General features: G+C 56.8%; 1 protein-coding gene and 1 pseudogene across 4 annotated transcripts in view; one reads left to right on the plus strand and one right to left on the minus strand.

Moving 5' to 3' along the window:
- Window positions 1-791: 791 nt before the first annotated feature.
- Window positions 792-1,299, minus strand: LOC112315387 (PEST proteolytic signal-containing nuclear protein pseudogene; annotated as a pseudogene).
- A 20,277-nt stretch (window positions 1,300-21,576) lies between these two features.
- PTK2 (protein tyrosine kinase 2) overlaps window positions 21,577-24,907 on the plus strand; it is a 154,672-nt gene continuing 151,341 nt past the window's right edge. For all 4 annotated transcript variants that reach the window (XM_053930016.1, XM_053930017.1, XM_053930014.1 and 1 more), the window contains exon 1: window positions 21,577-21,734. The gene's annotated coding sequence lies outside the window, so the exon portion shown is untranslated. The remainder of the gene's footprint in view (window positions 21,735-24,907) is intronic.

The raw sequence follows: 24,907 nt of genomic DNA on the forward strand, positions 1-24,907 counted from the left end.
GGTGGAGAGACCCTTGGACACTATGTCTTGCTTCCATCGTTTCTTTTAAGATGCACCTCTGAGTTCCATTCTGCCTCCGTGTAACCTGATGGTGTCTTTTCCGCTGGCTACTTTGCAGGTTTTCTCTTTGACTTCATGTTTCCCTGGTTTGTTTGGCAAGGAGCGCTCAGGGGTTCTAGATCTTGAGTGTGTGGCTTGGAGTCTTTTGTCAATTTGGAAACACTCAGCCATTATTTCTTCGGGTGTCACTTGGGCATCGTCCTCTCCTTTCCTCCTGGGGCCGTGATTTCCCGTCTGTTGGACTTGTATGCAGTGTCTCCTAGTTCTCTCATGTTCTTTTCCGTCCTTTCCACCTCATGTCCTCTTTCTGGGCTTCAGTGTGAGCATGTCCGGCGAAGCTGAAGTCTAGCTCACGCCCTCTTTACTGCTGGTCTAATCTGCTGTGGAGCCCTCTGCTGAGCTGATCGTTCTGCGTGCTGTATTATTTAGTTCTGTGACTTCCACTTGGTCCTGCCCTGTAACTTCTAGTTTTCCGAAATGCTTCATGTTGGTAGCTGTAGGCCAAGCATTTTAATCCCAGTTCAAACTCAACATCTGCAACACCTGTGTGTGTGTGTTCCTATTGTGTGGGTTGTTTTGGTTTTGCTCTTTTTTTAAATTTCAAACTCTCATTTATTAGAGTACCTTTCAATCTTAAAAAAAGGAAAAAGGTAGCTCCAAAGATAATCCTATACCATTCTTTAAAAAGGAAACTGTTCCTTTCAACTTCACACCCACCCCACTCCCCAATTTCAAAACATCATGTAATTGTCTCAGTCATGGACATTTCCGAGGTGAGATTTTACATTTCGCTCCCGTAGCTTCTGTGCTCTGCTTCCTGAAAGGCGATTGCTCCTGCTGACGGTGGTGTGTGCTTTCCAGTATTCTTCATCCTCGTCTCTGCTTCGCTCTCTCTGTCTTCACTGAAAGCCGCTGCTACGGAAACGGCGTTTGGAGCAGGGATTGCGACGGTTTCTTTACTTGGTCCAAGGTCGACGGACAGGGCTGAGGCTTTCTTCGTCGTCTGACTGCCTGTGGCAGACCCAGACTCGGGGACCTTGGCAGGCTTTGTCGGGAGGTCCGCAGCCCCTTCTTCAGCTGGTCGCTTCTCCGGCACTGCGACTGGAACTTTCCCCTCCATTACTGGGAGAAACAGTCTTAGTTTTTGCAGGTTTATCTGCTTCTCCTTCAGGTCCTCCCAGGGGCTCCAGTTCCCTGCTGCGGCTGAGGCCCCTCCTCTCCCACCTTCCTGTCTGCCATTCCCACCCCACCTCCTTGGCCTCCCTGCAGCCACACCCAGGGCATTACCTGTTTGGTTTTCTTTTATTGACTCTGTTTGATGATAGGCCTAGTCATTATTATTATTATTATTATTATTATTATTATTATTATTATTACTAGATGCCAGACTGAAAAATATTACATGGCCTCTGGAGGGTCCTACCTTTTTCCAGAGAGGGTTTGGTTTTCCTGGGGCAGGAAGTGAGTGTCGGACCGATAAGGAAATGGGAGAAACCAAGGCTTGCATTCAGGCTCCGTGATGCACCCTAACTGGAGTGCACCCTGCAGGGGACTCGCTGAAACCCGTGTGGTGACCAAGGCCCACCTTCCTCCGAAGGCTCTGAGCTCCAGTCATCTTTCCCTTCAGTGTGCTGAGGTTGCCAAAGGCCAGCTCAGCCTCTGGACAGCCGCTTCTTCCTTGGCTTCTTGGCCTCTCACCTCTCTCTGAGCACTCAGGAGGCAGCAAACATCTGGAAGGCAGAAGCTGCACAGATGTCAGCGCCCTTCCCTCCGGTTTTCCTTTCCTGGGCTCTTCAGGCCCGGCTGCCCTGCTGGCCCCGCCCGCCGTGGTTCCTGGGGGCAGCGTCCAGCCTGTGTGTGCTGCTGCTGGACTCGGCTTGTGCCCTGAGGGGGGAAGGGGGCCGGTCCCTCTGACTCTCTTTCTGGGATGTGGCCCCTTGATTCCAGGAGGCTGTAGCTCCTCTACCAGCTCTCAGACGAATTTTGTTTTATATCTGTTCCAGCCCAGAGCTGGACTGTTTCACAGTTGTTTTTTCAGGGGGCTGGCTGGATATAAGCAACTCTTTTGCCGATGGGAGCAGAAGTGACAACACGATGCACTGGTGCCTGTGTCCCCAACCAGAGCATCGGCTCTTCGGGCCAGGGACTGGGTCTCCTCCCCTCTGCGCAGACATCACCTCCCCAAGACCTCTCCTCTGAGCCCCCCGCTGGGCTGGGCACCCCCACCCACCGGCGACCCTCCTTTCAGCACTCCCCTGGCCGCTGCCTTTGCTCTGATTTGACCGTGTCTCTGCTAGACCGGAGCCATGTGGGCGCAGGCAGGGGCTGCGAGCAAAGGCACGCTGTATGGAGGCTGACTTGGGGCTCAGGGCGAGAAGGCGAGCACTGCCCACTTAGAACTGAGCGCCCACGGTCCATGCAGAACACGGGCCCCTGGACACCAACAGACGCAGACATCGGGCAAAGCCGCCGAGGGCACAGAGAACTGGGCCCGCGTCATGGGTTGTGTATGAAAGACTCCTGGGAGTGACATCTCCGGCACTCTGGCCAGGGGCCAGCTATTCCGGGATGCCCGGGCCCACAGGCTCACGGGTCTGCCATGGCGAGGAAGGTGTGTGCTGGTGTCTGCACAGCTGGCGTGCACACGGCCCGCAGGGCAACAGGCAGCAGAGCGCCTCTGAAGAAAACCGTGGTTGAGCCACCAGGTGAAAACGGGCCTCATGTCCAGGTTATAAGAGTCGTAACTGCCACTTGTTCATTTCTTGTGTATTCGCCAGTCACTCCGGTCACCTCGTCTGCACCTCCCATGGTTGGCTAAATGGTTAGCCTGGCTTTACATGTGAGGAGAACAAGGCACAGCAGCTTCAACGATCGCACAGGTTTCGAGTGGTCGAGCTGGGAGTGGAACCTAGGCAACTGGACGCAAGCCCCCCGGGGAGGCTTCCGGGCTACAACACACACGTGGACACATGCACACACACACAGAGACTCACTCCCAGGGTGTCACCTGCACCCCCACCCTCGGCCTGCCTCTGGGCTCTCCTCCCTCCCACTCCCTTCTGCCTCACCAGGGTCACCCTGATGGGGCCCTGGGTGCCAGGGGCCCGGGGAGACTGTCCTCTGCAAGGAGGTGGCTATGGCCTAGCTCCCAAGGTGGCTGCCTGAGGCCCCTGAGAGGTTGTGCTGACTCCACTGACCTCTTGCATTGGACTTTCACCCCTTCCCTCCCTGCGCTACAAATGCAGAGCCTAGAGGCTGCCGCCCTCTTCGGATGGCACAGCAGGAAGCTGGAGAGAGCCTGTCCGCGCCGCCTCTCGAGGGGCAGCTCCAGCCCTGGGTAGCTAATGGAAATCCAAATTGGCACGAAGAGCAGTCTATGGGACACCTCCTCCAGCAAGCCTTCCAGGGCTCCCCTCTGGTTCAATCTGGTGCGCAGTGGTCTTCTCGTACGGGGTCAGGTCTTTCTTCATGGCGAGAAGCCCACTCCGTCTCGGCAGAGAATCAGTGTACCTGTCCGTCACCCATAACCAAACACGCACTCCCCAGGGCAGGGCTCACCCTGCTCACGCCCTCATTTCTCAGTGGGGTACCTGGCAGGGTGCCCCCGCTGCCGCGTGTGGAAGGGACCACAGAGGGCTGGGCTCCTAGGGCTTGCACACCGGTCCTGGTCCTGGCCAGCTCGCCCTCACGCTGGGACACAGGATGACCCCTTTATGCCTCTGTTTCTTCCTCTATAAAACGATAGCAGCACCCACTTCCTGAGCATTGTGAGGCGCAGATGCGGCCATCACGGGGAAGAGGCAGGAGAGCGCTGCCACACAGACGGAAACCGCCAACGTCCACGTTGGCGAGGGGCGAGGACGCGGGGCCTTGTTGTTCACCCTTCGCCACAAACAGCCACACACACATGCCCGCGCCACACGTGGGCAGGTGCATGCCCGCAGAGCCATGAGTGCATCTCTGGAGTCAAAGCAACTTGAACTTGCCTTGGAAGCCGCCCAGACCAACCTTAACCACAAGATAGTTCACACTTGATGACATGGCGCTGATGTGAGAGCTGGCCGGGCTTCTCTGGGCTGTTTTCTTTGGGCCAAAAGTCTTGTCATCACATGATATATTCGCGTTGGGAGCCCTGCCCCCCGCCCCCGGGGGCATGGGGAGGCCTCTCTGTAGCTTCACAAGCGAGGGAGCTGGAAATCCCAGAACCTTCCGGCAGGCTGTCTAACGGGGTGTGGACAAAGTCAAGCTGGCCCAGCGTCTGCCGTCCAGACGCCCCACCTCTCAGATGGGCTCAGTCACCATCCGTCTGTCTGTCTCTCCCTGCTTCTCTCTCTCTTGTTGTCCCTCTCCACATCTCTGTCTGTCTCATCTCTGTCTATCACTCACTGGGCCTCACTGTCTCTCTTTGTATTTCTGTCCATCTGTGCCTGTCTCTCTCCATCTCTGTCCCCGTCTGTCCCCAGCAACCCCACCGCTGGGCGTGCACGAGAAAGGCTTGCAGGCAGAGTCTCGAAGCTCCCTGCGCGCCTGCATTCCCAGCGGCAGCAGTCACGACAGCCAAAAGGCAGAAGCAGTGCCAGGGTCCATGGCCTGGTGGCCAGGGAAACACCGGAGGTGCAGCCCTTCGAAGGACACTGCCCTGCCTTAAACACAAGGGCCATTCGGACACCTGTGGACCCCCGAAGAACCTCGAGGACACGACTCGAAGTGAAGTAAGCCAGTCTCAGAAGGACAAAGACCACCTCAGTCGGTGTACACCAGGCACCAAGAGTCGTCAAGGTTACAGAGAGAGGAAGAACACGGGGGCCAGGGGCTGGGGGAGCGGAGGGGGGTTGGTGTTTTGCTGGAACACCTTCCATTTGGGAAGACAAGGAAGTTCTGGAAATGGCAGGTGGTGACGCTCACACACCACTCGAATGTCCTGCGTGCGGCTGAGCTGTGTCCTCAGAAGGGTTGTGGTGGTAAGTGCTGTTACTTGCGTTTTACCGCAGTTACAACAACTATTTGAGGATCTCTCAGTGTCCGTGATGCGCAGTGATTCTGGATGGTTCCGAGGCTCAGAGCCCATCACCACAGCCTTGTCTCGAGGGCAGGAACTGAGTCGAAGCTGCCTCAGGGCTCCGGTGTTTGTTGACTGACTGACTGACTGACTGACTAATGGCTTCCGCAGAGACTCTGTGCTGATTCCGGCCCAGGGCCTTGGGACAGTCCAGACCTGGCTGCTGGCAGGGGCCAGGCAGCTCCGGAACCCTGGCCCCTGCCAAGCCTGGCCCCTGCCAAGCCTGGCCCCTGCCAAGGAGGAAGTGCCAGACAATAGCCCGATGAGCACGTCCAGAAAAGGTCCTCTGCAGGGAACTGATACCTGCGGGGGTATGGGGGGGCTGGGTAGGAGCAGATGGGGGAAGGGAGTCCTGGACACACAGCCCCAGGTCCTGGGCACCAAAGGCCACGCAGGCGGCCCCTTCCCAGGTCTCTAAGGCCCTGGAGCCTGGAGGTCAGAGTCACCATATTAGGGTCAGCAAAACATGCACTTCAGCTTCCCATTCTCGGGCATGCCAGTGTGAGCCCTGGGACCATGCGTCCCTCTCTGGAAAGGGGGCTATGCGTCATGCAGGCGTCACTGAGCATCACCCCCTGGCCCTGGCCCAGGATCCCTGCCTGGTCGCTGTCCTGCAGAAAACAGACAAGCTTAAATCATCGGAAACCCCAATGTGGGTGGCTGAGGTGCCCATTAATGCTGCCCTCTGCCCTCTGCCCTCTTGGTCTGGGGTCACTAGGAAATTGAGTCAGGGGACAGATAAGGACCGAATGCCGGCACTGGGGCTGGAAAGTGGAAGCAAGAAGCTGCTGCAGAAGTTCTGACTCAGAACCAGATGGGCTCTCGCTCAGCCCCCGCCTCCAAGGTAACCGCCGGGAAGGAGCCAGGCAGAACCCTGCCGGGGTGGGGGTGCTGCTGGGCGGCTGCTGCTCCAGAGAGGGGAGCACGGGTTCTCAGACCGCAGGTGGGGGACCCAGGGGAGGTCAGGGCAGAGAGGAGCAGGCCCAAGCTCACCCCCAAGGAGGGATGTCACCAAGAGCTGGTGACTGTGTGTGTGGCCACAGTCCCTCCATGGTGGAGGCTCAGGGGGGGTGCCTTCCTGCCCCCCTTCACTCAAGTTCGGGGGTCCTCCCAAGAAAGGATGCCCAGGAGGAGACCGTCAGCCTCTGGTTGGAGAGGAGTCGGGAATGGGGAGGGTGAAGGGAGCCAGGGAGAGAGGAGAAAGGAGGGAGCAGCTGGGATTTAGGCCGAGGGAGGGAGGCGGGACAAGAGCCGGATGAGGGTGGGGTGGCCTGGGGTTCCTGTGCAGCTGGGGTGTGGGGGGACGGGGGGATAAGATGCAGTCCCGCCGCCCCCACCCTGCCCTCCGAGTAGCTGGTAGTCTTGCTGCTCAGATGGAGAAATGAGGGCCCTCCTGCACAGACAGACAGGCGGTTGGCAGGCCCCTGGGCTAGCTCTCTCCTCTGGCTCGGGGACCACTGCGGGGTGGGAGTGAGCCCCTTTACCCCCACCCCACCACTGCAGGCGGCCTTCTGGCCCCTGCTTCTCTGTCTCACTTCTTCTCCACCTGCCCCATCCATGGGGTGGGGTCAGATCACGTTCCTAGGTGTGGTGGGCCGGATTGTGTCTCCCAGAAGACAGTTCTCCCCTGACCTCCATTCCCGGGAATGCGACCTTATTTGGAAAAAGTCTTTGCAGACGTAAGTCTTCAATCTTGAGGTGAGATCCTCCTGGATTTAGGAGGAGACTTAAAAACAGGGGTAGGTGTCCTTATAAGAAGAGGAGGAGCCGGGGGAGAGGCCCCGTGACCAGGGAGTCACCAGAGGCTGGGAGGGGCAGGGTCTTCCCTAGAGCCTCCTGAGGGCGTGAGGCCCTGAGACCCCTGGGTTTGAACTTCTGTCCTCCAGGACTGAGGGAGGATGACTTTCTGTTGTTTTATCAACACATTACCAGCTTGCAGGCATTGGAGAGTAATGTATCCTCCACGGGACAGCAAGGCCCCTCCAAGGTCGCCAGCCCACAAGCCAGAGACAGAAACAATGGTCCCCCGGACCCTGCATGCAGCCAGGGGGCCCGGTTTGGGAAGTAGGAGGGAGAGCCACAGAAGCCGCACTGACCCCGTTCTCCCTGGCGGGTGGTGGCTGATGCAGCCCAGGCTGCTGGGTCCAGGGCTTCCCGGGCCGCCTGCCGCAGACGTAGGCTCTCAAGGGGAAGCTGTCGGGGCGAAAGTGCCTCTGCGGTGGCGGTCACGGCGGTGGGGAGGAAGTGGGAGAGCTGCAGGCAGCGGCCAGCGCCCAGCGCCTCGGCCTCTTCTCACCTAAATCCACAGGTTGGCTTTTCCAGCAGAACGATGTGAACCTGCCACGGTTCCGAGGACGCTTCAGCCCCTCACAGGCACAGCTCCTTTTGCAGTCCCGAACCTGTTTCTGTGTCCCTTTTCTCAAAGGCCCCTGCAGTCCCCAAACTATGAAAGCATCCGGTCCCACAAACCCTGGCCCCTCCCTGCTAAAGCCAGGGTGCAGCACACAGCACACTGTTCACTCTCTGCGCCCCCCCCACGCCCACCCCCAGCCAGCCCTCCCTGCGTCCAACCACCTGTATCCCCGAGTCCCAGCTTAGGCAGAGGGGACAGCCGGCCGGGCCTGCAGAGGCTACCGGATGAAAGGGGAAGGCAGAGCACAGGGCCTGGGCCAGGCAGGGGCAGGAAGGCAGGTGTGAGGGCCTCAGGGAGTGTGGCTGCCTCCTGCAGCGGCCATGACAAAGCCCTACGAACTGGCAGCTTCAAACGACAGAAGTGCACAGTCTCAGAGTTTTGGGGCCATGCAGAGGCTGAAACCCAGGGGCAGGCTGGCTGCCTCCCTCTGAAGCCTCCAGCGGAGAGTCCTCCCTGCCTCTTCAGCATCTGGTGGCCATCTGGTGGCCATGTGGCAGTCCTCGGTGTTCCTTGGCCTACAGCTGGGTCACTCCAGTCTGGGCCTCCGCTGTCACATGACATTCTTCTGTGTGTCCCTGTCTCTCCTCTTCTCATGGGGACACCTGTCATGTTAGATTAAGGCCTACCCTAGTCACAGATTCTACCTACAGGCTATTTTCAATAAGGTCTCGTTCACAGGTGCCTGGGGTGTGGGCTTCAGCAGACCTTTCTGGGTGGGGGACGCAGTTCAACCCACAACAGGGAGGAAGAGCCAGTAGGACTTGCTGCTGATTAGGTGGGTGCTGTGGGCTGAATGGTGTCCCCCAAGTTCATATGTTGAAGCCCTAACCCTCCCCCCCACCAGTGACCATATCGGAGATGGGGCCTGGAAGGAGGTGAGAAAGCTTGAGTGAGGTCATCAGGGTCAAGTTTTAATGCAGTAGACATGTGTCGTCATAAGGAAAGGAAGAGATGCCAGAGTCCCTCTCTCTCTCCGCCAGCCCTGTGAGCTCACGGGGGAAGGTGGCCATGGATGAGCCCGGAAGAGGGCTCTCACCAGGAACTCGCCCTGCTGACACCTCGGCTTTGAACTTCCCAGCGTCCACAACTGTGAGAAATAAATTTCTGTTGTTTGAGCTGCCCAGTCTGTGGTCCTCAGTCATGGCGGCCTAAGCTAAGACAATGGGGCGCGGCTGGTCGGCAGCCAGTAGTTGAGGCGCCCCGGGTAGGAGGAATCCCAGACCCACACGTGGAGGGCAAGATGGCCAGGCCTGCCGGGAACTGAGGTTTCCCCAGGCCCCCAGGAGCTCCGGTCAGGAGGGAGTGAGGGGGGCAGAAAGAAGGCCCAGGCCTGCCAGGAGAGTGATGAGCCTGTCCCGGGGACATGGGCTGGACAAGTGAGGCTACCTGAAGGGGCAGGGCAGGCCCCTGCGCTGTTAGCAGGGAGTCAAGTGTTCGTCATCTCTGACCGGAACACACAGTGGAGAGCTATGGAGGCGTGCCTGGACCAGCTGTCCATGTAAGAAACGCCCAAACCTGTAGAGAATTTTTAGGAATTTATGTGAGCCAAAACCGAGGACACTGCCGGGAAGCAAGGTCTCAAAATGCCTTTGAGAATGATGGTTTTGCAGTTTCTTTTGTGTATTTGAAATGAAGGAGGGGATATAAGGAAGAAGGCGTGGAGTGGGAGGAAGTCAGGATGGGGGAGGCAGGATTTGGGGGGGGGAAGTTAACACCCTATCTCAAAGGTGTGTTCCCCTAGATGCACAAGAACAATGGGAAAAGATAAGCCTTCCGCCTGGACGGGCTTGCCTGCCAGGACCTGCCTAGGCAGGGATTTATGATCTGCTTGCCCTTGAACTTGCTTTCCGGAGAAACCTCTCTGGTCCACACAGGGCATCAGGCTGGCTGCCTTGCCCCGATAGTGAATTGAAGGTTGAGAATTCACTCCCTGGAGCAAGGCAGACCTGCTTTCTTCCTTCTTCCTCCTTCTACCAGCTGGGCGGCCCCGGATACCCAAGTGCCTTCTCCTCTTCAGAAATATTGGTGGGGCACCTGCTCCTGAGGGTGCTGCCCAGAGTAAATGAGATAAAACATAGGAAGGGCCCAGCACAGTGGCTAGCAGATGTTCCACATTCCATCCGAAAACTATTACGGTTGTTATAACCCACCGCAAGCCTGTGGAAACCGCAGCCCCAGAGGGTCACATTGGTGGGGGAGGCCGTGGATCCAAACATGCACAGGGCTGGTCTCCGTAGCAAGTCGGCCTTTTGATGGACTCGAGAATGGAATCAAGGATATAATCTAATGGGGCCATTTGGCATGTGGAGAATCCCTCCCCTTGAGGGTGATCTAAGGCCCCCTTATTGAAGTCCACTTTGCCCTTCAGCTCACACCTCGGCCCTATTGCTTCCCCGTCCAGTCACTTGGGTCAGAAGCGTGCCCACTGGAAGGGGTGTCGCCGCAGCCACTTCAATGTCAGCCATGCTGTGCGCAAAACCGGGCAGACAGGAGCAGCGTCTGGAGGGCTCTGGACTGGTGAACTGCAGTCTTGCGTCCTTGCTGTTGTTGTGGAGTTGCCGTTGCCATGGCGTTTGCGTGCCTGGGAGACGGTAGTGGGTTCACCCGGAGCCTGGGAGTAAGGTGCGGGACACTGAGAGGAGAGAAGGCAGAGGGTCCTGGAGTGCAGGAAGGAGCCGATCCGGCATCTGTGTCGTGTTAACAGGGGCTGGGGAACAGGGAAGGCGCAGGGGAGCCCACAGGCTGGGGAGGGACAGGGTGCGGTGTGCCTGGCCTCTGTGGCTCGGGCCAGTGGGGCAGGCGAAGGCCCTCTACTGGCTCCTGCTGCCCCCCACTCCCCCACCAGCTCCCCGTACAGCAGTCTGGGTTACATGGCTAACACATAAATGATGGCATATGGCTCCTCCGTTCAATAATGCCTTCATTGGCTTCCTATATCTTCAAAATAGATTCCAAACTCCCGCCTGTGGCCATTGCTACACACACGTGCCACATGCACAAAACTGACCCACACCATCCGGTCCCAGAGGGTGCCAAGGCCAGAGAGCACGGCCCAGTGTCCACAGGCATTTCCAATCTGCCAGGTCCTTTTCCTGTGTTTGTCGCACACCAGAAAGGCTTTCACCTGCTTCTGAAATCCCCTCCCCCCACGCACTGCCCTCCCCCACAGAGAGGTGGCGCCCTGCCTCCTCCCTCGTTCTCTTTCTACCCGACTAGGACTCATGCCGCCGACCTGACACCTGCCCCCGTAAGCAGGCGCATGGTCAGCCACCTGCCCTCGACGCTCAGTCTCCTCGCAGGGTTTCTCAGGGCTGGCTCACTCCACGTTCTGACGTTTGCTCAGAAGTTCTCTTTCCAGAGAGGCCTCTCCTGACCCGTCTCCTGCCCTCAGCCCCTCGCCATCACAAGGCCCTATCGTGGTGTTTTCTTACATCACTTCGTAGGGCCCGAAGCCGCGTGAGCTCCGGTGTGCACACATGTGTGTCGCTGTAGCTAGTTCACTGTGGACACTGGTGACATGGAGTGGAAACACTGGAGAACAGGTGTGTTCCGGAACCACGGCAGGTTTCAGAGCAGGCTGTCGGAGGGAGAGTTCGCACGGCCACGTGCCCCTGAGAGAGTCGCCTAGCCGGATTTCCTAGTCTACGAACATCCAGAGAAGTTGGCTCTGAAGCCCCCGTGGGGGTCCCAGCACAGAGGTCACCTGTAAAAGCACATTCTCACTTGAGCTGGGAGAGCTGGGGCCCTGGGCTCTGGCATTGCTCTCTCCCGGGCGCCACACTCAGCTCCCAGACTCAGGCTAGTCTGGAGGCAGAGGGCTGGGTGGGGAGGTGGGAGGGGGTCAGCAGATGCAGCAGGGGAGGGGCTTGTCTGAGGGAAGGAGCCTGGAGTGAGGCCTGGCCCCTGATTGCCCTGCCCCCGGGCCTGTGGACTACAGGCCTCCAGTGGCTGGGTCCAGAGGCTTGCTCCAGTGTCCCTGGGACTGGTGCCAGGACAGGACATTGAAACATGGATGTGAGAGATAAACATTGATCAGTTGCCTACCCTGTCCAGGACCAAACATACAACCCGGGAATTGAACCGGGGACCTTTTGCTCTGCAGTAAGACGCCCTGCCCACTGAACCACACCGGTCAGGGCTGCGTCCATTCTTAAAGTATCTCTATATGCTGCACTGAGCTACGGGTTCTTAACCAATCAATCATCCTTTCATCCCCCTCCCCTGAGCTTCCTCTGGGCTTCTTCCACTGGGGTGGCCCCAGGAGGAAACACTTCCCGGAAAAAAGGCAGGTTTTCTTTAAAGCATCGACCTCACTCTGTCCCTCAGGGTCGTCTTCTGAAACTCTTTTAGAAAATAAAACATAATTCTCTTAGGCAACACCTTTCCCACACACGTCAGGAGATGGTGTGACACTTCAAGGAAACGGCATGCTTCAGGAAGCCACATTGACCTCTGCCCTGGCGCCTGACATGGTTTGGGAGCTAGCCAAAAAGGTGAACTCCAGGTGTCTGCGGCTCTTGTGCAAGGCCCTTCAGTCTGGCCCCATCCTCCTCCAGCCTCCGTGGCTTCTCCCTGACTCCCAGCCTCCCATCCCATCCCACCCAATGTCCAGGTTCCAGAACAAGCTTCGGAATCTTAGCAAGTGCTGTTGTTCCAGGCTAGGGCGCCTTTCCTGGCCTGGCCCCTCCCTGCTCTTCCTGGAAGCGTCCTTCTGCTGTGGAGCTAGGGGGCGCTGGCTCCCAACGGAGGCTGAGGATTGTGTGGGATGAGTCACCTGGTCCCTGGAGAGCCACCCCCTCATGCTGACTCCTCTGTGCTGCCCCAGCCACACAAGGACAGCGGCAGGATTCGCAGGGCTCCAGGCAACATGAAACTGCGACACTCCAGTCCGGGATAAGATGCCCGTCTCCCCTCTCTGTGGGCCACCCCCAGCCACAGCGGAGGCCAGCCCCAACAGATGCTTGGTTCAGGGGACGCGTGGTTCTGCCAGCCAAGGGTGGGAGCAGGAAGGGTGAGGTGGGTGGGACCCCAGGCACTAGGAGGCAGGGAGGCCCGGAGGTGGTGGAGGCGGTGCCCTGCGTGAGCTGAGGCTCCCTGAGTTGCCAGAAGGGGCTTTGGAGTTCCACGGCTTCATTTACAAACCACAGATTCAAAGATAAAAGTATTAAGAGTTTTGAGATGGTGATCGCAGGGCACTGAGCTGAAGTCATCAGTCCTCCTTCTAAGCACGGCTCTCTGTGACCTCACCAGTCCCGTGTCCAGGAAGCCCTCCAGTTTTGCTCCGCCTTGTCTTCCCAGTGAGGCTGGGCCTGGGCCTAGGCTGGGCATCCCCCTCCTTCAGCCATGACTCTAACCATCCATCGGGGTGGTAGCCACTGACCAGGCCCCAGCTGGTCACCAGAGGTCTCACAGTGGTCTCCTGAGGGCTTGTCCAGCACATTCTGGTCAGCCAGTGTTTTCTTGGACTTGACTGGCTCAAACGACCAGGGAGTCTGCGGCCCTGGTGGAAATATTCCCCCCCCCACCCCCCCGCCCAGTCTGACCAGATTCCACCCCACCCCACCCTCCAGCTCCTTCAGACCTGAAGGAACAGCTTGTGGCGACAATGATGGGCACTCTGGACCGAGAACTTTTGCCACATGCCAGCAGGTCCTTCAACCCAGGTGGAGAAACTGGGGTTCAGGGGTTTAAGGCCACAAAGCTGGTGACTGGCAGAGCTGAGCTTCCATGAAGCTGTCAGATCTGCAAAGCCGTGCCCCTCCTAGCAACCTCTGGGCCCTCCCCTCTCTAGTTTCCAAGGCTACAGGCCCACTTCCTTCCCCCCTGCTATTTGCCCCTGTTCTTTGACAACTGAAGGAAAGGAGCGCAGGGCTGTCGGCCCACCTCTATGAAAGCCAGCGCTCGACAGGCAGGTGCTGGTGCACAGGAAAGGGTTCATTTTCAGGTACCTGCAACCTGGAGGACTGGGACTGCCGTCTCAAAAGGCCAGTCTCCACCTCTCAGGGGAGGCAGAGGCTTTTACCAGGAGGGCAAGGGAAACAGGACAGAGATCAAGGGAGGGGTTCATTCCGATAAGGCGAGTGGTGGTCCCTGGGCAACTCATCCTAGATTCATGTCGCCGTGACTTCACGTCATCCTGGCTCCCCCGGCGGAACGTCAGCAAACCTCCCGGAGCTGCGATGCCTGCAGGTCGGAGTCTGTATCTTTTGAAGTTAGTTCCTAGGATTCTTACACAAACATGCTGTGTATCGATAAGCTGCATATTCGTCAGTGTTAGCACTCACAGAAACAAATGTCAAGAGATCGGTGGGGTGGGTTACAGTTCCCCACCCTCCCGCTCTCACAGGCTCACTGCGTTCGCATCAGTTATTGAGGAGGAAGCGCACGTGAGCCCCCAGCAGCTCCTCTGTTCCCAAGCACACTGGGCGTGCGTCTTCCTTCAGGGCAGGCGGTGGCCCCAGGGCCCGCCTGCCTTTGGTTTTCTGCTCTATTTCCCCTTCCCTCTCTTGGTATGTTTCCACGTGTCTATTAAATTTGTTTGTGGTGGCCTGTGTATTGTGATGTCCAGTTAGTGGTTTCCGCTGGCAGGCATACAGTCCAGAGGGGAGCCCTCCCCCCACACCCTTTCTAGGCCTCACCCATCTGCTGCTCAGTTCCCTGATGGGAGGGTCTGCCAGGCCCTGGGCTCGGGAAGCACACATTCCTTATCTATTTCCTCCCAGCTTCGACTTGGTCTTAAAATAGGAATATGAGACTAATATATTTACTGGTCAAAACGCTCTGTGGAATGAATAAATGTCACAGCATGCGTTGATGGAGGCTAGGAATCCTGCAGCGACGGTCACGAGCAGGGCCTGGGAGCTGGGCCCCCAAGCTCAACCCTGGCTTGACCACTCATTGGCCATGGGCGCTGGGACCGGGGACCTGCTAGTCTCCCGCATCCTAACCTTCAAAGTCGGGGGAACAGCAGCCACTCCCTCTTCAGGCTGTGAAGGGGTTAAAATAGTTTAAGATTGGCAAATGCTTAGAATAGGGTTTGGCACTTATATGTATTCTAAGGCATTTGCTAAATGAATGACACTTCCCTCCTGAGTTCTAGACCAAACAAGAATATCCCTGCAGACCCGAAGAGCGGCGTTACTTTGGGAAAGGCTAAACGTGAGCAGAAGGCACGCCGCACTGCCACCATCAGATATCCCAGCAAGAATTCAACTTGCTCCCACCCCCGGCATGCCAGGGCCTGTCCCACAATCTCCCTGTGTCCACCCCTCACCCTCCACCTAGGCTGTGACCAGCAGGCCCGGAGGGGAAGGGGGTGGAACGGAGCCTGCTCAGTGGCGACTGTCTGTCTCTTGCTTCCCACTCAGATAGGAACAGATACAGAGGCCACAGCTTCTGTCCAGCTCCTGCGTTCAAACGCCCAGATGGCAGTGGGTGGGTGGGGGTCAGCGGGGAGCATTCCTACCCACCAAGGACCACCAGTGGGCAGCCTGGTGGGAGGTGAGGCCTTCCGTTGGGAGTGCGTTGAGCTGCATGTGCCTGTCGGACCCCAGTCTGGAACTCCGGGCAGAGGCCTGGCCTGAGGTCCAGCTTTGGGGGTCATGGTTGCAGGGTGACAGTGGAGAGAGAATGAGTGAGAATTCCCAGGGGTAGCAGGAACCAGGGAGTGGAGGGAGAGGATCGGGGCTTAGAGCCACGCCCCCAAGAATGCCCCCCCCCCACTGCCTCCAAAACCCTTCCTCTCCCCAGAAGGCACCTCCCCTGCCCACCCCACAAGCAGGCCTTGGCCACTGTTAACACAACAGGCAACTGAGCCCAAGTGACTTCTGCTTCTCTGTCCTTCCACAGCACCTGGGCTAGCGTCTCTCACACAGCAGGTGCTCAGTGAACACCTGTAGCTGGATTTATTGATGGGAAGGGGACAGCTGGATGCAGCAGGCGCTCCTGGTATGCTGGGCCTCACATGTCCTCAAGGATGACATAGAAGTTGGCACCCACAGAGGTGCACCAGGCCACCCTGAGACACAGTTCCTCCTTCCCGACCCTTCAAGGCAAACGACGGCGTGTATCTGAACAAGAACCCTTGGCTTGGCATATTGGTGAACAGAAAGGCCATCCAGATGACACATCCCTCCACCTCTCAAATTCAAGGTTCTCTTGAGAAATACAAGCAAATGCGCGTGTTTAAATCCAGGCCTACGCCCCGCATCAAATGGGGTGGGCTCAGGGTGGCAGATGCACGCGGCTCCACTCGGTTTAAATCGCGGTTCTTCCCCGCGGTCCCTCTCTTGCAGACGCCTCGCCCTGCCATGCCCCTAATTCAGCGTCCTCTGTTGCAGAAGCCCTGGTCACGGCTGCCTTTTGGGGCCCACTTTGTGGAGACGGCTTTGGGGCTCTGGCTAATCGATGTAGAAGCTCAGCTGGTCTGAACACCAAGTGCCTTGCATTTGTTTGTCCTCGAAATCTGCCTGCTGCCACAGTCAGTCTGTTGGAGGCGTAGGGATTTTCCTAAAGCGCTGTCCCAAAGCAGGAAAATGATTTATTTATTAACAACTCACTGCTAGCTTTGTAATTTGTGTGAGAGCCAGGCTGCATCCCTGCCCTTGGAGAGCTCCTGGTGGGGACCATGAATAGCCTGTGGCAGACTAAATGTCACCCTTTTGTGAGCTCACAAGATTTCAGAACTAGAGGGGCCACCTGGAAGCTTCCCTAAGTCCCCAGGCCTTCAACAGCCGCAGAGCATGAGGCTGTGGAGGATGGCGCATCCGAGGCAGCTCTGGACCCCGGTGCCTCTCTCCTGTGTGGCAGGTAAGAACCCATGTTGACTTTCTACCAGGAGCCAGAGGGCTGCTCCCCTGTGAGGGCTGGCCAAGGTCCCAGCATTTTTCCTGTCCCCAAGGCATAGGTGGCATTTCCACCCAGCTGAGTCACTGGGGATTTTTCCAGGTAAAGATGGTAATTACCAGCCCAGGAGTGAGCCTGGAGTTCCTTAATCCCTTGTGGAGGCGGGTCTGTGCTGCCTGTTTAGAAATACGCCTCTCCTCTCTGCATGTGTGCATCCCCGAAGGCCATTTGTAGAAGGTGCAGAGACCTGGGCACTCCAGATGTGTTACAAACTATGGCCAAGTGTTAAAGTGGGCATGGTGACCACTGGGTTTTGTGCCCTGCCACCCACAGAGGCTTCAGGTGCATCTTCTCAGGTGAGTGTCTCCGTGAGCAAGATGCCAGCTCTTCCCTGTGCATGTGTTGCTTGCTCCTCATAACCTCCCTGTGGGCCGTGTGGGCCGATGATCTCCGTGGTCAGGACAGAGCCACTCAACTTCGGGAGCTCAACTCACTTGGTTTCTTATTCCAAGGAGCTTATAGTTTAGGCAAGTCAAGAAACAGAAAAGAAAATCAAGGGTCCAAGGTAACACACTCTATACGATCATGGGGAGAAGCAAGTAGTTCGGGAGACCTTCATTTAGTCATTCAATAAACACTGGATTCAGCACAAAGTGATCCCCATTCTTGGTTGGGCTGTGCCCAGGGCGCCTGTTGCCCACACTCCGCTGGTGCTAATTTGCCGATGTTCCGGGTGAGTCCCTGACTTGGCCGGGCCTCAGTTTCCCTTCAGGGTGACCACACCAGTCACTCATTAACAAGGATGATAAGTGAGAATGCGGAGAGGCCTTCTGTAGTGTGAGCTTCCTGGGGTGAGGCCAGTCCTTTCTCCCTGTGGGCACCTCCCACACCGTTACCCACTGGGAGAGACAAGTACGGAAACGAGCAGTTGTAGAAACTTCCACAGCAACTTGACAGGGGTGTTTTGTCTGCTTCGGATCCAATAGTAAAAATAGCTTATATTTTATACAATAATAAAAAAGGCTTATATTTTGTATGACTTTGGTTTTCTTTTAAGTTTTTAAAAAAATATTATTTATTTATTTTTAGAGAGAAAGGAAGGGAGGGAGAAAGAGAGGGAGAGAAATGTCAATGTGTTTGCCTCTCATGCACCCCCCACTGGGGATCCTGGCTACAACCCAGGCATGTGCCCTAACTGGGAATTGAACCAGTGACCCTTTAGTTTGCAGGCTGGCACTCAATCCGCTGAGCCACACCAGCCAGGGTGTGACTTTAATTTTTAAAGATGTTATTCTTTCTACTAATTTATTTTTATGGCTCTTAACAAAAGTATCAGTCCACCCCAGTTCAAAGGAAGAGGAGCTGGCCCCTCCCCGCAGGCGGTTTGGGAAGCACAGCTCTGGATCCCTGGGAGTCAGGCCAAGTTAAGAGCACGATGAAATCGAAAATATGAACCCAGAGCTCAGAAAAGACGAAGCTGAGAAGAGGAAAGACATGGGAAGTCTTCGAAATGGCAGTTTGCTTACGGAAGCAACGACAGCGAGCAGCCCTCTGGGCTGAACACGCCCCCACGGCCTTCGCAAGTGGAATTTCGGATGGGTAGTAAACCCACACCGACAGTCCAGCGGGTCTGTGAGCCCGGAATGCGCCCTTCCCGAGGGGTCAGGAGCCCTTAGTGGCTGCAGCCTGTCTCGTCTTTACGCTGGCCAGAATTTGAAGGAGGGACTCTGCCTTCCGGTCCCTCGTACTGTCCCGCCTTTGTCCCACTCCCTCTTTGGGCATTCTTCCCTAGGGGCACCCCCTGTCCCCTTCCCTTCTGCTCTTGCAGCTTGCTCATCCCCTTCTCCCCATTTTACAGATGAGGAAGTTGAGGCTCTGAGGCTGGATGGCCTGCTTGGGGCCACTGGGCTATCACGTGGCAGAGCTGGGATTTGAACCCAGGTGCTCCTGGCTCCCTCTTCCCTGACCAGTTACTGATTCTTGACACTTGAGGGCCAGCATCCCTGGGACTGTGACAGGTGTATGGCTCCTGGGGCATATCTTACCGGCCCTTGAAGTGTCTCCTGGGTCTCACTTTCTCTAGGCAGATCAGTGCCATGACAGGGACAGTAACCCGGGCCTCATGTCTCCTTGGTGACAGCAGCCCTCCTTACTGGGATCCACCCCCGGCCTTAAACATGTGTTTCTGCTTCCCCCAGTGAAAGGCTTCTGCCCACCAGCCCAGGGAGGCGGGGGCCTTTCTGAGAGAGAACTGCTCCTGGGGTGCACAGCTGCTTTGCCAACAAGCAGGAAGCCCTTCCTGAAAGCTTCCCACACAAGGTCAGCGCTCAGCCCATCTGGCGTAGTGCAGGAAGGAGACAGCCAAATGGCGTTCTGTTTTGTTTTCCTGTGTGGGGTTGAGTGCTGTGCCCAGGAGTGGGGGAGCACAAGTGTGCAGCCGGACAGATTGCGGCTTGGAAGCCCAGCCCTGCTCTCTGCCTCACCGCTTCTGTCCGTCTGAGCCATGGTTTTCACCTCAGTGAGACGGGACGGCGACAACAGTGGCCACGCTGCAGGGTTGCTGTGAGGTGTGGAGGTAGTATTTACAGAGAGAGCCTGAGGGAAATCAGCCATTGTTAACATCACGCTCTAGCTGGTTCACGGTCGTCAGGGTTGGCAGCGATGATGCTGTAGCTGGTCCATAATGTGCGTGCTATGCCCGGCACACTGCTGAGTGTTTTACAGCACAGTTCTTTTCGTCCTCCAGCAACCTGACTTCATGGAAGTCTCAGTTTACAAGCCCCAGTTCACAGATGCGGAATGAGGTGCGGATACACTGTGCAACCTGCCCAGCGTCAGATGCTGGTGAACGGCTGCACCTGAGCCTGGGCGGCTCCACTGTTGGTCCGACTCCTCAGCCTCAGCTCTCAGGTGCCACAAGGATGCTCAAGGGCGCAGGAGGATCTGTTAGACAACCAGTTACTCACTGTTTCCCGGCTTATCTGCCTTTTCTCCTGTCTGCCCTTCTCATTTGCATCACTTCTTCCCCCTGCCCGCCCCCTATTTTCTTCATTAGGCAGAATAATCAAAGCTGCCTTTCAAGAATGTCAATTTCAAGCATATCATGGTGGAGTCGAGGCAACTGAATGCATCAGTTACCTGTGGCTGTGTAACAAACTATCCCAAAACAGAGCCGCTCACAACCACAGGTGTTTATTTGCTCATTGTTCTCTGGTTTGGCAGTTTGGGCTGGGTGCAGCTGGACAGTTCTGCTGGTGTCTCTGGGTCTCATGTGCCTGCAGTTGGCTGAACGCTTGGCCGGGGCTGGGTGGTCTAGGGCAGCCTCACTCACACGTCTGCCAGTTGGCAGCGTGTTGGCTCTCTTCCAGGTGGCCTCCCTAGGCTCACTGGGGCTTGTTAACGGGGTGATGAGAAAAAACAAACAGCCTCTTGGGGCCTTGGCTCAGAAGTCGGACAATGTCACTGTGAGACATTTTATTGGTCAAAGCAAGTTACAACGTCTGTCCAAATTCAAGAGATGAGTAGCTAGACTCCATCTCTTGTTGGGAGGAGTGTCAAAGACTTGGTGGCCACGTTTGGTCTATTGCCCTAAGCCAACCCCCTCCCCCAAAGATACCCTTTACTACAGTCCCTTTGTCCCTTCACTGCCCTCCCAACCCCACTCCCTTCTCATACTGTTGACAATACTTTCTCACTTCACATTGCCCAAAGCTTCATTTAGTCACTCGACAAGTATTTCATTATGTGCCAGGGACACAGAAGTGGACAAAACAAAGCCGCTGCACCAGTAAATCTAGCATTCTGCTGGCAGGAGCAGACAACCAAGACGTAAACAAGCACCTGCTGCGAGGCCGTGAACAATGGTGCTTCGGAGAACAAGGGAGCAGAGAGTGGGGGGAGTACATGTGAAAGGGTGGGGGTCCCTATTATGTGCAGAGTGGTCAGTTGACATCCAATAAGGTGACCCCTCATCTTAAAGGTAGTTTAAAAAAAAAACAACCATAAGATATGTCACTAAAAAACAATAAAAAGAAAACACTAACTATGGAAAAATTCTTGGTCAGCAAAAGCATTTTATTTTACCTGAGTCTGTTACAATGAGAACCAAATGACCGCTTCTGAAGGAGGCGTGACTGTTGCTTCTGGGAGCTTCAGGGAGCTCACAGTTCAAAGGGAGGGTGAGTCTATCCGGCCTCCTGGTTTGTGGCGAGGATTAAAGTGACACCATAAAAGCGAAAGTTGCTCTGCCCTGGTTTCACTTCCCACCGCAAGGTTGCCAGTGATTTTTTTTTAAGAACACAAATCAACCATCATCACTTTCTGCACAAACCCTTCTGAAGGTTCCTGCAGCCTAGTGCCAGACTACCAGGCCTCAGTCATCTGTCCTCCCCCTGCCCCAAGTCCAGTCGTGGTAACCCATCAGCTCCTCTCCAAAACTGGTTCTCATTCACACTCCTCTGCCTGGTGACCCCCAGGTTCCAGGAATTCTCCTGTCTTTACTCAGGCATCAAGACCACCAGAGCACCGGTGCCCCCTTGGGGTTACGGCCCCAGCTCAGTGACATAATCTGTTCACCTGCAGTCGATACTTAGAGCCCCTTCTAGACCACCTTCTACAATCGAATCTTAGTAGAGCCTGGCATGAACTATGATGCCACTAAAACGAGTCCCCGAGCCTTAGCTTCCCCATCTGCAAAGCGGCCCAGGACACCTAACTCCTTAGGGTGGGCATGAAGCCTGGAGAGATCAAGGACCAGGCCCAGGCCCACAGCGGCGTCCCACAGCTGTGGTTCCGACTTTGGGGCGGGACTGTTGGGCCGGCGACTAGGGCGTCCCAGGGCCCGCGTCTGCAGTTTGGGGTCAGGGAAGGGGTGGGAGGACTTCCCCGAAGTGTCCCACCCGCCCGCCCACTGTGGCCCCCACGGAAGGCCGCAAGGCCGGGCACACCCTCCCGCCCCTGCCAGGGCTCCCCAGGCGAGCAGCCACGGTCGCACCGCCTCCGGGCGCCCGGAAACCCCGGACCAGCGCCCCGAGCGCGATCTGCGGAGCGGCGCCCGGCGGCGTGCTGGGCATGCGTGGACGGCGGAGCGCTGGCCCGGCCCTCCGGGAGGCGGAAGCTCGGGACGGGGACGCGGCGGGCGCGCGCAACGGCAGGGGGAGCGCGCCTCAGCCGGCCGCCGCGCACGCGCAGCAGGACTCCGAGGGCGCGAGCCCGCCACCGCCGCCGCCGCCGCCGCCGCCGCCGGCCGGGACCGCTGTGCGCCCGCGGCGTGAGGCGTGGGAGGGAGCGCGGCCAGTCCGTCCGCGGCGCCGCCCAGTCGTCGTCCGTGTCCGCCAGCCCGCGCCAGGCGCGGTCCGAGTGAGTGCGGGGCCGGGCCCGGGCGCGGGCGGGCGGCGGAGTTCGGGAGCTAGTGGTTGGCAGGGCCGCGGCCTGAGGGCGGAGGGCCGAGCGGGGCCGGACGGGCCAGTCGCGGAGTCGGATGCGACGAGACCGGTCCCTCCCGCGTCGCCCGCCCGCCCGCCGGCCGCGGCTCGCAGAGGCCGGGGCTGTGGGGAGGCCGGGGGACGTGGGAGGCCGGGGGACAAGGGGAGGCCGGGGATATAGGGAGGCCGGGGCTCGGGGAGGCCGGGGGGCATTTGGAAGCCGGGGGTTCGGGGAGGCGCAGGGCTCGGGGGAGGCCGGGGGCATAGGGAGGCCGAGGGACGTGGGGAGGCCGGGGGCTCAGGGAGGCCCGAGCTGTGGAGAGGCCGGGGGACACTTGGAAGCCAGGGGCGCGGGGAGGCCGGGGGACGTGGGAGAAGGGCCGGCCTCCGCCGGAGCCGGCGAAATGCCTCAAAAACAAAAGGGGAGAGAGGAAGGAGGAGGAAGAGGGAAATCCGCGGGGACGCGGGGCACCGGAGCGGAGGCTACCGGCCCGCGGGCAGGGAGGGGTGGGACCACGGGCTGCCGGCCGGCGAGCCTCGACCCCGGGCCCAGGGTGGGCGCCCTCCCGGCTGCCGGCTCCAGTTTTCCGTGGTCCAGCGGTTCCCGGGGCGATGGCTCCGAGCCCCCGTCCGAGCCATTGTGCCTGCGAGCGGCCTCCGCCTCGGCCCCAGCCCCCCGAGCGCCGCCTTGGGGGGACTCCACGGACGACTCGCTGTTCCTCTCTCGGTTCCTGTGCCGGCCCCTGTTCTTCATGGGGGGGAGTTACTTGGTTTTATTGGGTTGCAGGATCTTGCCGCTTACTGCACTAAGCGTTTTTGTTTGTTTTCCTTGAACGGTTTCAACAGTGTCCCATTCTTGCATCGTTAGCCTGCAGCTGGGTTTTGGGCAGTGCGACTAAGATAATCGTAATATTGTAGTGGCTGGGAACCGGAGGCCACGTGAGAGTTTGGGGTCTGTATCTCAGACGGCCGTCGTTGGGAGTTCACTCAGAAGGTGGATGTGTCCGCGGCTGGGAGAAGAGACGGGCCACGGCTGTTTGGAAGGACAGCCGGAGCCTCACCCACGGGCTGTGAAAATGGCCCCCTGTTGCGAGGACACGGCCACACCCTGGTCGGTGGGCCGTCCCGCCTTCGAAAACCCGGGAGGGGAGTGTGGCTGGATGGAGTGATGGGAGAGACATAAATCGGCCTTCAGCTCACGCTTGTTGAGGTGCAACCTAGATAATGTCTCCGGCCGTAGTGCTCCTGAATTCAGTCTTAACCCCTGTCGTGTTTACACTTGTGAAGGAAGTTTGTGCTTCAGCATCTTTATGAGCAGCATCTCGTGCAACATGTGTGGCTCTCCTGCGGGAAGGTCCGGCCGAGCCCATTGTTAGCTCTTCCGAACTCCTCTGGGTTCTAAATGCTGCAGACAAGGCAAGATCGAGTGTGATAAATTCTCTTAGGAATCTCTAGTCGGTTCCAAGTAGCCCAGCTGAATAGCGAGCGCAGGAAAAGCCTGCGCGAAGCCCAGGTCCCCTGTAAAGGAGCCCGCCCTGGCGCAGGCTTCAGTTCGCAGGCACCGGGCACGAGTGGGTAGACGGGGCGCCAGAGAGCCGTCCGCGGTGGATGAGACCCTGACACCGAAACTGGACGGTGGCGTTGGTGACTTATGCCTCTTTGGAGACTTATTTTGAGAAAATAAGTAAAAACTATCTTCTCGGATAAGGTCAAGTTAAAGGAGTTCATCATCACCAAGCCCTTATTATACAAAATGTTAGGGACTTATCTAAGAAAAAGAAGATAAAAAATATGAACAGTAAAAAGGACAGCAAACTCACAGTTATTAACGACCACACCTAAAACAAAAACAGGAGCAAACTAGGCAAACAACTAGAAAGGAACGGAACCATAGAGATGGAGATCACATGGAGGGTTATCAATAGGGGAGTGGGAGGGGGAGGAGGGGAAAGGGACAGGGAATAAGTAGCATAAATGATAGGTGGAAAATAGACAGGGGGAGGGTAAGAATAGTGTAGGAAATGTAGAAGCCAAAGAACTTGTACGTATGACCCATGGACATGAACTATGGGGGGGGGGAATGTGGGAGGGAGGGGGTGGGCAGGACGGAGTGGAGTGGGGGGGGACAACTGTAATAGCATAATCAATAAATATATTTTAAAAAAACTGTCTTGAGGGCAACAAAAGAGTCCATTCCAAGTGTTACAAACAATGTGTAAGTCTTTAACTTTTGAAATCAAACATTTTCAGTTAAGACAGTTCCAGGTAGAAGGAGTCTTGTTTTAAATTTCAGTAGTAGGACCAGATGTGTGGCGACGGAGGGTGATTTGACTTTGGGTGGTGGGACGCAGCTCCTGGGTCACAGAGGTGGACACGCGAGACCCGGCGCGGGGTCCTGTTGGCCAGGGGCACTCCATAGATTCCATTAAAAATTTCAGTAGCATTAAACGTTCTGGTGTTGCTATCATATTTGTGAAATGAGGTTTTTCTGCTGAACAATCAGAAGTTTAATTTCTGTAGTACTTTGTCTTAAAGCTTGTTGAAGAACATACTTTCATTTGTTTCCCCTCAAAAAATTCCCTAAATAATTAGCAAAAAAATTCCTGTGAAAGTCTTTAAGACTTTGTACTGATGCCTATATAAATTACTTAAAATGTCAATTTAAAAAGTTTGGACAAAATAAATGACCTTACTTGAATCAATGGTAATAAAGTTCAGGAAGTTTCTGAATGCAAATAAGCACTCAAACGCCAGGCTGCTTGTCAGTCCTCAGGAGGGGTGGGGTGGGGGTGCAGTTCCAGCCAAGCTCTGGGCGCACCTGTGCTCTGCTCTCCCTGCCGCCACCGCCGCCGCCACCGCCGCCGCCTCCACCGGGGGGAGAGTGGTGTCTCACTCTCTGTGAGCAGTGTTTAGCAGCAGGTAATCGGAGCCCTTCATTGCTCTCTCTCTACCAGCGTTTGTGTTTCTGATTATAAAGCAGCAGGGGAACCCCCCTGTTCCTATCTATAACAACTGTATTGGTTTTTTTCACTAGGCTCTGATGAAAATAAATTTAGATAAGCATATATAAATCAATGTTCAGTTTAAGTGGAGTTTTTAGCAAATGTC

Source organism: Desmodus rotundus, chromosome 8 (genome assembly GCF_022682495.2).
Source record: "Desmodus rotundus isolate HL8 chromosome 8, HLdesRot8A.1, whole genome shotgun sequence".
Classification (NCBI taxonomy): Eukaryota; Metazoa; Chordata; class Mammalia; order Chiroptera; family Phyllostomidae; genus Desmodus; species Desmodus rotundus.